The sequence below is a fragment of the Carassius gibelio genome, chromosome B2, assembly GCF_023724105.1.
Source record: "Carassius gibelio isolate Cgi1373 ecotype wild population from Czech Republic chromosome B2, carGib1.2-hapl.c, whole genome shotgun sequence".
Taxonomy (NCBI): Eukaryota; Metazoa; Chordata; class Actinopteri; order Cypriniformes; family Cyprinidae; genus Carassius; species Carassius gibelio.
The window spans coordinates 23,613,120-23,626,933 of NC_068397.1; the positions used below are offsets into that span (position 1 = coordinate 23,613,120).

The 13,814-nt window shown below is 37.2% G+C and overlaps 1 protein-coding gene and 1 long non-coding RNA gene across 4 annotated transcripts in view; one reads left to right on the plus strand and one right to left on the minus strand.

Annotated features, from left to right (window-relative positions):
- Positions 1-13,814, plus strand: part of LOC127951388 (calsyntenin-2-like) — a 229,851-nt gene that overhangs the window by 47,114 nt on the left and 168,923 nt on the right. The window lies entirely within an intron of this gene.
- Positions 9,260-13,324, minus strand: LOC127951391 (uncharacterized). Of its 2 annotated transcripts, none has more exons than XR_008152650.1 (5): positions 13,181-13,324; positions 11,559-11,717; positions 11,321-11,398; positions 9,738-9,789; positions 9,260-9,658 (listed from the first exon to the last, which is right to left on the minus strand). It is a non-coding gene; the product is annotated as an uncharacterized LOC127951391 (long non-coding RNA). The 2 variants fall into 2 exon arrangements; XR_008152649.1 differs by lacking the exon at positions 13,181-13,324 and adding an exon at positions 12,728-13,158.

Genomic DNA, 13,814 nt, shown 5'->3' on the forward strand with positions numbered 1-13,814 from the left:
TTTTTGATTTTATATTGAATAAGCAACACCTGATAAATAACTTGCTCCTCTAGGAATTAGAATGGGACTTTGTTCCATCCATCCATCCATATTCTTATCATTTTTTTACTTTTTGTATCATATTACCCTCTTAAATGATAATGGCTTTTATAAGTAACTGCTTTCTTAAGTGCCTTGACTGTATTTTAATTACTTCAAATTATGAGCAGCTTTTTGAAAGCGGCTTCTTTGACACTGCCACAAATACATTGTGTTGCATCACTCCGCTCCAGTAATTACAAAACGTGTCTATACATCACCTGAGGCAATATAAATGATCATTAATGTAAAAAACATTTCATAAATAGATAAGTCGCTAGATGAGTTGATCTGAATAATATGCCCGTGGCAGCAGAAATGTATCCCATGATCATTGGTTTTATGTATAATGGGAACATTAAGGCTCAAATGTCTTCTTTAGTGGAAAACTCGTTAGCCCCCTGTCGACGTGAGCATCTTTCTGTGATAAACACGAATGTGGTGACGACAAATGCTCTGAAGCCGGACTGGGAAAAGAGCTGTTATTAAAGCTTGGCGTTGTCAAAGCTGGTTGTGGTTAAAGATTTAAAAGGTCTTTGAAAGTGAAAATCTCTCCTCCTCCAACCCATAAAATGGGTCATTGCAATGCAGCTCTTACTTGTCGCGTTGACGCATTCCTGCGTTCCGACAACAACCCAAGATTGATATCTCTCGACCTTGCCGTGTTAGCACTGCGCTAGGAGCTGGTAGCTGTTTTTAGTGTATTATCAAACGAATGAGGAAGGGGTATGGCAATGCTTGCCGCCCAGTTCCCCGGCCTCTTAATTAGGGAGTAGAGTTCTGATAACCCTGATGGATTAGTGTGGATCGAGGGGAGAGAGAGAGCAATTGGAAAGAGCCAGTCGCCCAGATTCATATTCAGCACAAGGTCACCTCATAACCCAACACATGAATGGACAGAGCTGGAGTGAAGGAGATTGGCACAAAACATGAACAAACACACACACACTGAACAAAAGTGTGGGTGTGTGTTTTGGTGATGTCAAAAGATGCTTTAAAGATGTTAGTATTAAAGCAAACAGTAAAGCCACTCTGCTATTAATTAAATTAATATTTCTTCTTTATTATTAAATATTTATTTGAATAATTATTTGTAGCGAAAAGTTAAAAGAGGGTATATGTCACTGTTTTAATTTAATTTGTTAAAGTCTAATTTCAAAGAGGATGTTAAAAAGTGTCCTAATAATAGTTTTTGCTGATATTGAGCATCACACAATTTCACTGGTATCAGCTACCGAACATAGATTCATTTGTTCTCTCAATCTATATATCTCTTATGTTTCTTCTCTTGCTTTTCCCCTTGCGGTTGAGAATGACAGTCTTATCTAAAAGGATATGCTACTAAATACAGCCGTGCAGTCCTTCTAAGCTGAGTGACTTTACTGTAAACCAATCTTGCTTGGGTCTAGTCAGGAATGGGCTCCATTATCACAATCTTTCTCAACTGAAATGCCCTGAGAGCAGAAAAGCTCAATACTACTAGTGGTCAATCAGCGTTTGATAAGGGAGAAGATATTCTGTCAAATGATTATCAGAATTCCTCCCTGACTTTGTTGACCCAACTCACAAAACAGTTACAGTGTATAAACAAGACCATTTGTCAAAATTTTGAATTATAATTCATAGAGCTCTTATCACTTATGTCATTTTGTATAAAATCCCAGATATCTGCACACGAAACCATAACCTAAGGATGATCTGCTTCTACTAAGAGGTTCCCCGTCTCACTTTCGGATGGCACAGCAGTGGATCATTCACAGACAATCTTGTACGCATATTGCACACAAAATGACACCAAATTTCTCATCATTCTGAGCTCGTTTCTGCTTGGGTGGCAATGGCAGGTGTTTATTGATAACAAAAAAGTTGTTTATAGTGTCAGGTTGATGCAGTGAATGCTTCTAGAAGAGCTAGTTTCTGAACTTGCTTAAGCCCGTGAGCTTCATTAAGGGTTAGTATAGATTTAAATAGAATTTTTATTCATTTATTTTGTATTTTTTTAGTTTTCGCTCTAGTTGTTAGTTTTAGTTTAGTTTCAGTATTTCTTAGAAATCTAGTTTAACTTTTAGAGTTAGTTGTATCTTAGGGCTGTCAAAATTTTTGCCTCATCAAAGTACTATTGCTAGTATTATTGCTAACTAGTAGCATTTTCATGTTTAATACAGATGGCTTGTATAGTATACCATTTCATCACAAAACAAACCTAAGATTATTTTGTGGCTGTTTATGTTATAGTTGAGTTGGTTTTAGAGTAAGATTCTACCTAACATGCCATGTTTGTGAGCGGTGTGCGTGATTTCACCAAGTACATCATGTTCCTGGATCAACATCCTTGTTGATCCTGGAACAACATTCCAATTAACCAATCAGAATAGAGAAACAACTTTTCAGGAAATATCTGTTTTAGGCTTACAATCAGGGTTAGGTGATTCTTCACCCTTGTTAATCAGCTATCATTTCCCACTGATTTAAGGAAGAAATTATGAGTAGGGTTAGGTTTAGGGGTAGGGATTGGGTTAAGTCTATATTTTGGACAATAATGTTGATCCAGGATCATCAAAATATGTTGATCCAGGAACACGTCTTAATTGGCAAAATCACGGCGACCGTTTGTGAGCACCTTCATGGGTGGGTAGGGGAAACTTTCAGCACTATGGGTTGAACATACAGGAGAGTTTGTCATGGTTCTGTGCAAATGCAGGGATGAGGCGAGGAAGGTCATTACTAACCACCTTATCGACCCACCGACTTGCTTGTGCTTCGCATACTGTAGGGCTGTTACTCACACGCACATGCGTCTGTGCTTATGAAATAGCCTTGTCATACAGACACGTTTGTTAGGGGGTGTTCTCATTAATCAGACAAAGTGTCCACTGCAAAATCGACATGCTGGATCAAACATAATTACCAGTTATGCTGAAATTTACGAGCTGAAGGTAGCTCACGAATGCTCATCTTTACTGAAGAGAAACTTAATTGAAAAAACGAACCGAATGGCTTCAAATTGAGTTTTTAATTAAACATAGTCATCCCTTCATGGCTCCACACTGCACCGATGCTTAAGTAAGCACCGCATCACTTAAAAGAAGAGACCAAGAGTGATACAGGTTGTTCGCAGCTCTGTTTTGATGCCGAACTAGTGCTGCACCATCTGTGGAATCATCACCACCACCGCCGCTGTCCCACAGAGGTGAATGACCCGTGCCTAATTACCCCCGCCACTGAGACTGTGGAGCACTCCAAGGGGAGGAGAAAGTAGCAGTCAGAGTAGAGCAAGAACAATTAAACGTGCCCCAGGAGTCCTTGCGATTCTCTTTTGAAGTAATTTCTCATTTTCACTCAATTACGGGCCTTGAAATGGAGAATTTGAGTGTGAATGTTTGTATGCTTGCATTGCCCACGTGATGAAGAAGCCAAACTGGATGAAAACTTGTTGGATAGCTCACTTTCAAATAGGCCGCACATGACAACTTCTGCTGTTTTGCAGAATGCTGAGAGAATAGAAAGCAGAAATTAACTGAAAATGGGATTTGAGACTGAAAAGAGGCAAATCCAATTTGATGGCAATCAAAATACAGAATTTCTGCTAAATTAGATTTTGACTTATCTTTGAGGCATCCTCGTGGACACCAGATGACAAAAAGCATTTGTTTCTAATTAGTGAATCATTCTGGCGGGATTGTTTTTGGCTTCTTACTAACAAGAGCTTAAAACATCAAATGAAAAGATGTGGCATTTTTGCTCCCTGAAAGTCATGTCTTCGTGGTGCGATTTTATTTATTTTATTTGACGCAGTACGGTATTATGAATTTATTCTTGCAACCACATCTTGTAATTAATCCTTATGCAGACAAACCATATTCAAAGTAAACTGCTCATCTCATTAACTCGAAATCCCATCTGAACGGAAATAAGTCTTGTTTGCTAAACTCTGGCATGTCACAGCTCGACGCATGTTTACCGCTTAGCTGTCCGTCCCGTTTCTGTTAAGCATTTTATTATTTTTCCGTAGCGGCATTTAGGCGGTGTGAGGGAAGGCTTTTTATTTGCTGTGATTCTCCCTGTAGTGCTGTCAGTAGCGAGCGGTACAGGGGCCTGTGAGCGAGCTGATACATTCAGCGAGTAGACAGACATGTCTGAACCTTTTCTCCTTCGCCTGTCATTGCTGCAGCATGAGCAGTTTATCCTCGCACACACAAATCTCTCCACACTGGCTCCCTCCAGCTCGCTTCTCATTAACTGGGAATCATTTTTGGGGCCTGAAGACTTCTGCTTTTTTTGCATGCTGCCTGTTTTCTCCATACTTTTCTTGGAACTCTATGAATGTGTGCGGACTCTATTTTATTATACATTGACTTTTCTTTTAAATTACATCCCCTACCGAGCTTCTCATACCTGGTTCAGGGGTTACATATTCATTGTTTCTAGTTCACCGGTCCCCGTTTGCACAACTTTCCATAACAGCCTTGTAGCTGCAGTTCATATCATTATTATAACTGCTAGCCATGGATCTGAGTGCGATTGCTCCCCACCTTGGATCCAAGGATATTGGGACAAATCACCTGCTGGAAGTGCTGTTCCCTCAAAGTTCCAAATCTGTCCCTGCCTACAGCCTGAGATGCTGGGATAGGCTTCAGCATGCCCGCAGGACAAGTTTCTTTTGTATAAAACACTGGAGAATTGAGTGTTGTAGACAGCAAGCAGTTTTGGCCCAGATCTGGCCCACATTTGGCCCGCATGGATTTCACGCGAGCCAGATTTGGGCCTGTTCTGGGCCGAAACTGCTTGTTGTCTACAACACTCAATTCTGCAGTGTTTTATACAAAAGAAAATAGAATGTAAATTATTTAAAAATATATTCATTTTCAAAACAACCATTAGTAGTTTACCATTATTAAACAATAATCCTGGATTTTATTTGGATTTACACTATTAAGGCCAAAGATGATAAGTATAATTATAACAATAAATATAAAGTTTTAAAAGACATCCTAAATTTAAAAGAATAGTCCATGCCACAGCTATATTAATAATTACACAGTGGAACAATATTGTTGGGATCACTTTCAAAACATTATTTTTTTTTTTCTCAGCTGACTAAGGATTACAATGACAGCCAATCAGAAGTGATCTTGCTTTAAAGAGCAAGATCAAGAATTTAAAGCGGCAGATGAAATAACTGCAGTACATTTAAAATAAACTTAACACTATTGTGCATTAGTGTTGAAGCTAATATGCAGAGCCGATCCTCCCTATAAAAATATGCAAGCTGAAACACCAGGGTTGATGAATTTTAGTTTCGTTGAATTTGGCCAGCGGTTATGAAAACATGAATGATCATTTCTTTTAATCTGGTGCGCTGTCATCCTTTCTACAAAAAAAAATCAGTTAAATCATGAAATGTGAATGTCTTGCTCGAGACTTAAAACGAGTTGAAGGCGTACCGAGTCACAGAAGAGACACTGTTTCTCAAGCACTTTCCGTGAGCGCGATTGGAGAAAGAGTGAAACATGGACAAATGCATTTCATTCATTTGTTCATAACCACTCATACCCCCACTCCACTGCACCCCTGAGAAATCTATGATCGCCTCTGCTAAAATGCTATAGTTATATTTATAGTTATTGATCTTGGTGTAAACAAGCCTTTAGTGATAATTCTTGGATATTCAAGTCTCAAGATTTCACGGACCCTGAGTTTCAAGTTTCAAGATTTGTGGGCCCTGAGTTTATCTTGGACCATGCAACATGGAACTTGTTTTTTATTAACTTTTAATGGCAGTAAAATGTACATAAGCAAAAATAAGTAATTATATTTTTCTCTGACACTGAAGCTAGTTAGTGATAGTTTCAATTACTAAAATATTCATATGATATTATTAACTTAAGTAATTATTGTTAAATAAGGTAAGCAGTGAGGCAGTTTTTTAATTGGTTGTTTGTTACAAAACAACTAGATTTAGTATTTTATTTTTTAACATATTATTCAGTGTTCGCATGGCAACAGATGGAGTTGGATTTTAAAACCCAGTTTGCTGAACGTGTAAAAACCTGCCAGTGTTTGTTATCATGAATCATAAAGGCATACATTCACATTAGCTCGACCTTCAGCTTGATTTGAGCTAATTTTATCAATATTTGTCATTTTTATTGTTGCTGCCTCAATATATTATTAAAACATAAGCTTGGCAAACAGTTTTGGAGATGTACTGTATGTCTTTGAGTAGTTAGTTCAGTCACTCAATTTGTTGATTAATCTATAGGCATTGATCGACAGGCGGACTAATTGAAGCACAGTGTGTAAGACATATTCACTTGCTGTAGCACTGTTCAGAGCCTGCTTCTCTGCAGTCTGATTAGTATTCTTCACTCCTGTTATAAAACCACAAAGCCTGTGAAGCTGTGCAGACTCATGCCTTGTAGGACCTCAATTGTGACCCTGTGAACGCAGAAGGTTTGTTCTGAAGCTTTGTCTGAGAGGACGGCTGCAGAGCTCTGCGGGACTCCTGCTTCCCAATAACCCAATAACGGCCACATCAACACAGGGAACAAAAGTGATAATTGCGAGTACACATTGTGCACTGCTGACTGGAGTCAGGATTTTAGATTAAAATTTAAAGGGATGAAAGCGGTCAGCCTTACATGGGATGCACATCAAACAATTTTGATATGGCTAATTTAAATCACAGGTCACATTAATTGTGATTCATAGTAGGATAAATATGTATAAAATATTACAAATAAATTTTGTGTTTATATAGAGATATGTTTATTTGATAAAAAAAAAAATACAGAAACTGTAATATGAAATAATATTAGAGTTTAGAAGAACTGTTTTCCATTTCAATATGTTTTGTATCAATGTACGTATCGGGAAGGGTCCTCAGACAAATGGGGATTTGAAATTGGGATGTCCATAACGCAATAGCGCTGTGTGTGTGTCACATGATCCTTCAGAAATCATTATAATATGTTAATTAGGTGCACACAGATTTTAGGGCCAGAGTACCGATGGTGTGAGGACCCTATTAGAATTGTTCTGTTTATTTACATCTGATATGGTTTTCAGAAGTGGGTGTGGCAAAATGGCTTGATAGCGCCACCTGTAAAGTTAAAACTCAGTGCACCTCAAGCTACATTTTACAACCATGCACGAAAATCGGTACACAATCGGTACACACATGCAACACACCATTACCTACAACGAAAGTATCTTGGAACAAAATCCAAAACCCAACAGGAAGTATGTTATTTTAAATTTCCTGTACAATTTTTGTGCACTTTTTGCAATTTCCAGGCCTTGTACTTTGACTTATTCCTCCTACAGTTTTAATCAGATCATCTTCAAATTTGGTGAGGGTTATTATAATACCTTTGTAAACTTCAATTGTGAAGAACTTGTGTTTTCAACAAAGGGCATGTCCCTGGTGGACTGACACATTTTTATGTTTCGCTATGAAACAAGAAGTTGTTGTAACTCAGGCAAGCAATGTCTGATCTGCCCCAAATTTAACAAGTTTGATAAGAGAACACATCTACGTGCCTTTATTCGATTATAGTCATAACGCCACCTGCTGGCAACAGGACGTGGCATGTTTAACACTGTTATGGACTCGAAGTAACATAATAAAAAGTGTCAGCAAGTGTTAAATAGGCTGGCGATATGCTACAAGATGCTAGCGACACTTGCTATGTGTTAAAGCGTGTTATAAATGTAGTTAAATGAAAGTTACTGTAACTCTTGCATACAATGTCCAATCTTCCTCAGACTTTACATGTTTGATTATAGTCCTGGTCTGAAGACATCTACATGCTCAAATTTGGTAATATTTATAGCGCTACCTACTGGCAACAGGAAGTGACATTATTTACACTGTGATACAACACATTAAAATATGCCATTGTGTGCTAAACATGCTAGAAATATGCTCAAACATGCTAACAACATTAATAATATGAAACAGGAAGTTGTTGTAACTCATGCATGTAATGGCCAATCTGCCCCAAACTTCACATGTTTTATAAGAGTCCTGGCCTGAACATGTCTGAAGGACAATATTCAGTTATAATTATAGTGCCGCCTATTGGCAGCAGGGAATTTGGCACAAATATTTACCACTTTTAAAGCATATTGCCCTAGCCCACTGTTCTCCTGTCCATTGTATTCAGTTTTCATTTTCACAATTTTTTTTTCACTCTTGTCATTCCAGTATTATTTCACAAATTCCATCTTTCTTTCATTATAGCTGCTAAAAGTCTATTAACACACTGTCTACTGCATGGTAAATTCCTGCTGACATGCCATTTCATAATTGGCTTTTAACATGTGTTATGTGCAGTTTTTTAGAGAATGCTGACGGTCCGTCTTGCCAAAAAAAAAAAAAAAAAAAGTAAAAGCTCCTTGCTCCAGGCAAAATCCTGCAACTCCTTTCCACTCACATACTCTGGTGTCATTGTATTCTCTCACTCTGTGTCTGCACGTGTCACAATAGGAAAAAAAAAAAAATATATATATATATATATTCCTCTGACAAGTAGGTGAACAATGGCCTCAGCTGTACTGGTGTCACCTTTTCCCATCTATGATCTAAACATAGCAGGAACAGGCACCGCAGATATGCTTATTTTGGCACGTCTCGATATATCAGATGGTGCTGATGCCTTCCAAACCTAAGACAGCAGGTTTACGTATGGTAGCGTGATCTCTTCTCTTTTTCTGTCAGTCTGTATTTTTTTATTTTTTATAGCCACACTCAAAAAAATGACTCTTTAAACTTACTTAAGTCAATTATGGACAGTGGTTCCACACAACCAAATTGTGTTTTGATAACATTAATGGAATTTTTTGAATCTATGCAAACTCCTTGTGTTGTGACAACACAACTGAATGAGGTAGAATCTATGTGAAATAGTAATGTTCAACCAACTCAATTTATTGACTTTGCTTCAACTTAAACTGGTTAAGTTAACTCAACATGTTTTGGTTTATTACAATCTAGCCAAATTTGTTTCACTCTATCAACATAAGGAGGTTTGTTTCAAATTACTCATTTCAATTATGGACAGTGGTTCCACACAATTAGTTCTAGTTACTTTAACACAATATTTTCTTTTTGAAGTTACTCCCTTCAACAAAGCATTTTTTGTATGTTTTGTCTTGTAATGAGACAAAAGACAAGATGTCACAAATGATCAAAGTGTATTTGTTAAACAAGCAATAAATAATTACACACAGTAAAATACAGTTTAAACCACATTACAAAATTACACAAAATAGCAAATACAATTCTAATTGGCATTCATGGGCAACCAATCAAACCTTATTCCAGGAACAGGAAGTGGCTCCAGAAATAACTTCTTCAGTATTCCAAATGTGTACCTGAGTTCAGGAGGGTTGCTCAAGTTCAGTCCATAAATCAGTCCCAGTAACATGGTTTTACAGACTGTAAACTGCTATAGGTCCTGAAGAACTTTATCCTTTAAAACTCCAACTTCTGCTGGACTGTCTTCAATGATGCAGCTTCAAATAGATTCCCATGAGTCTTCTGGATCACCTCCTGACTGCTGGCAACGTCTGTATCCTAGAAGTATTTAAAAGCATGGAGAACTCAAATTATTGTGTATTAACTTTAACAAATAATTTATTAACCTTGAACTCACCATATACTCCATACTGCTAGGGTCTTCATTTGGATACTTCAATTTCATTAGTCTGAAGATGAAAACAACAAAATTTAGCCTTTGTTTTTTTTTTCTAAAATTACATGAAAAAAAGTCAGTCATTCATCTTCTTATGGGAAATCCAGGCAAGCAGTCAAGATGGGATTCTAACAAACATTACAGTGGAAAATGTTACACATCTGGACCCTGTATGGTTAACAACAGAACTGGAATGTTCCCAGACCCAGAAACATAGTAAGGACATCAGTAAAACAGTCCATGTGACACCAGTGGTTCAACCATAATTTTACAAAGTAAACAAAAATACTTTTTTGTGCAAACAAAATTAAAACAGCGACTTTATTCAACAATTCTTCTCCAAATCGCATCTTCCACCATTATCAACAGCACGTAAATAATTCATGCACATGGTGCTGCTGACCTACAACACGCCTGCACTGAGCCTTGATTACACGCAGAGAAAAGCAATGTTCATGCCTCTTGTTACTGTCCATAATGGCAGAATATGTGATTTGGAGAAGAATTGTTGATTAAAGTCGCTATTTTTGTTTTCTTTGCACAAAATGTATTCTTGTACCTTTGTAAAAGTGTGGTTGAAGCATTGATGCCACATGGACTGTTTTACTGATGTCCTTACTATGACTCTGGGAACATTTCAGTTGCATTGCAGCCTTTATGGAGGTTCAGAAATCTCTCGCATTTTCATAAAAATATTAGGGATGCACCAATTGACCGGCCACAAATTGGAAACCAGACGGTTTTTGCTTTAAATACGCAATTGGTAATCGGCCGGTCTTTGGAATTTTTTTCAGCCAATTTTTCCGGAAGTGCGCCCGCGTGCTCCGACTACATTACTTCTGTGTGAAAGCAAACACATCCCGGGATTGATTCCAGCATTGAACTCGGGTCGGGGACGTAGTAACATTGCTGGGTTCAATCCCGGGACAAGCGCTGTCTGAACAAAAGCCAGATCTAATGCCGTGTCGTAGTGATGACATTATCGTGTGACTCTTTTACTGGCTGTTTTGAAGGAAGATCAACGTTCACTGAAAAAAATAAAAAGTGCAAACTGTATGAAGCAGAGATCAGTTAGTTCCTCACTTTCCACGGTGACACCGAGATCGTTCGCCAGATTCAGTGAAAGTATTACATGCCTAATGTTTTCGACTCGTACATTACACGTCACGCCCTGATGTCACGTGTCGTTACGGGATCTGTATTTGCCGGAATCGCAGTGTGAAAGGGGCTTTATTGAGCTTTCCCTCAATTTTGGACTGTAGACTGTGGACTGTCCTTCCTTCTTGTTTGTTGCTTAAAGATAAAAAAAAAAAAATCGTCCAGTTTGCTTGTAAAAGAAATCGGTATCGGCCATGAAAAATCATGATCGGGGCATCCTTAAAAAATATCATAATTTGTGCTCTGAAGATGAATGATGGTCTTACGGGTTTGAAACGACATGAGGGTGAATAATGACATGTTTATTTTTGGGTGATCTAGCCATTTAAACACACCTGAACCAGCTAATCAAGGTTCTTGGGAATTTTAAAACAAAAAAGTCTTACCTGAAGTTCCAGGCAGGTGTGTTAGAGCTGAACCCCACAGAACACTGGCTTTCCTAGAGCAGGTCTGGACACCCCTGCCTTGCATCAAAATAAATCTATCAGTTTATAGATATACCACATATTTTGTATTTATTGTATTAATAAACCTTATCTTATCTGTCTTTTTTTGTCAATTTCCAGTAACCAGTGAGAGAATAATGTTTTAATACAAGGTTGTGTTGAGTGCAGTTGTTCTTACCTGTGTAGTGGGCACCAAGAGGGTTTCAGTATTTGTCCAAGGTCTCTTCTTCAGTATGAAAACATCTTCGTAAATTTTGCAGTCCGAATCAAGTTTGGCAAAGATTGTTGATTCTAATGGGCCTATGGTAATTCTGGATGTCTCAAATTCTGCACAAACCTGTACACATGAAGTGCAATGTGTTACAAAAAAAAATAGCAAAAACCAGCAAAAACCAATTCAATGATCAAAATATTAAGTGATTTATTTGTGTGAGTGATGAATAGTGTCATGTTTACCATTCCTAAAGGAGGACCTGATTACATATCTGGAGCATATGTATAATGTGAACAGCTCAGAGTAGTGTCCGGTTTAAAGTCATTGTATGACCACACCGCCATGTTCATAAACAAAGCTTCAAATACTCCCACTGTGCTGAGCCAGGGCTCTCAAAACTCGGTCAACATCTCATGGTTGGACATTTATTGATTATTTATCTTTTTAAATTAGTTAAAATATACATATTATAACAAATAAAGGTAATTACTTCCACTTTTTAAAGTCATTATGTATTACTAATACAATTAATTTATACAAATATATTTGGCACACAAAATGAGATAAGAGAGAAACTCCTATTCGCCATTTGATTAGTTATATGAGGAAGTAGCTGAATGACAAATCATTCTGTCTCTTAACATCTCTTATTGTAAGCCATATGTATAATATAAAGTAAAGGTAAGTGATAGGACGTTTTATTTTTGGATAAACATTTTATTAATAAATACAATCTCTCTTAAAATACCTTATTGGGTTATGATAATCAAAACAGTTTGGTTTGATCTAGCGCAGAACTAAGACTTTAATGAAATATTTCCCCCACTTATAAAATGATTTTATTATTAGCTAGCTCCATACCGGAGAGCTGCTTTATAAAAGGAAATCAAGTTATAATTCTAGCGACACTTACTCTGTATTTTCATGTTTAATATTGAAAAGCTATCGATTGCATAAAGGACTGTTATATAAATAAACGTGACTGGACTTTTCTTTACTGGAGTGCCTGGAGAACCTCAGAGTTCGTGCAAACATCCATATCTCTGTGTTCTTAAGAGCTGCTTTTACATCGCGGTCAGTTTTTTGTTGTGTTTATGCAGTTATTGAGAGGAAGGCGTGCAGTATATATTTACATATTCATCCAAGGTTCGGATCGGGTCGGTTTGCCTCAAACTGAAGTGCTATCTTCTTCTTTTTAATTGAATCAGGAGAGTGTATTACAATCTTGCGCTACAGCGCCACACTGGTCAAACTGCATTAATGCAGGCTTTCAAATCAGGCAGATACGAGATCAAACCACTAACGTTACTCAAAAACATTTGCTGAAAATTTTATTTTTATCGTCGACGTTGTCGATAATGTCGAGTAATTGTTTCAGCCCTAGTGTATATATATATATACTAAAGTAAATACATTACAGAGAGTCGTGCGCTTTCACATCTCCCAACGCTTCAAAATCATCTATTAACGGTGCAATAAACCGATTACACAATACTAGACTGCAAAACAAAAGCACCTCAAAACAGAAACTCTAAGAGAAATTAAAGACTTTGACTTAACACAATAAAAACTTAAGATTTTCTTACCTGACTGATACCTCTTGCTCCCCTCCACACCGTCATCAAATGCGTTGGAAATCGTCACTTCCGGTTTTTTTTGAATCACGAAATTAAACCCTTTACGTTACTTTAGCGATTGATAATTAAGTAAAATTTAAAATTAAACATTTTAAGTTGATTAAACACAATACAATTGTGTTTTGTCGGAAAACTAAATATATTTGTGTTGTTTTAACAAAACATATATGTGTAAAACGAACAGTGCCGGAAAACCATTTTTTTGAGTGCAGTGAGAACAGACTTCTTGACCTCTGGGTCATTGTGTTGGCGACAGTATGAGTGTTTGATCAGATGGATGGAGAGGACGGATGTTCTGTTATTCAGGATGTCTCTTATTCCCTCCAGACGCTTACTTGCAATCATCTTCATTACAATTCATACCGTTTCTCTCTCCTTTATGCTAGACTGCCTGGGGCTGCAGCATTGGTCAATACATATACCATTCTTTCAGTTCTCGTTTTGGAAATATACTCTGGTTTCTAAAGATCTCTTTTCCTTCTCAATCCAAAACTACAAATTTCTTAATGTATTGCTACCCATCACTTCAAGGAAATTAAGATAATAATAAAATAAACATTTTAAATGTTTTTTGATTTTATTT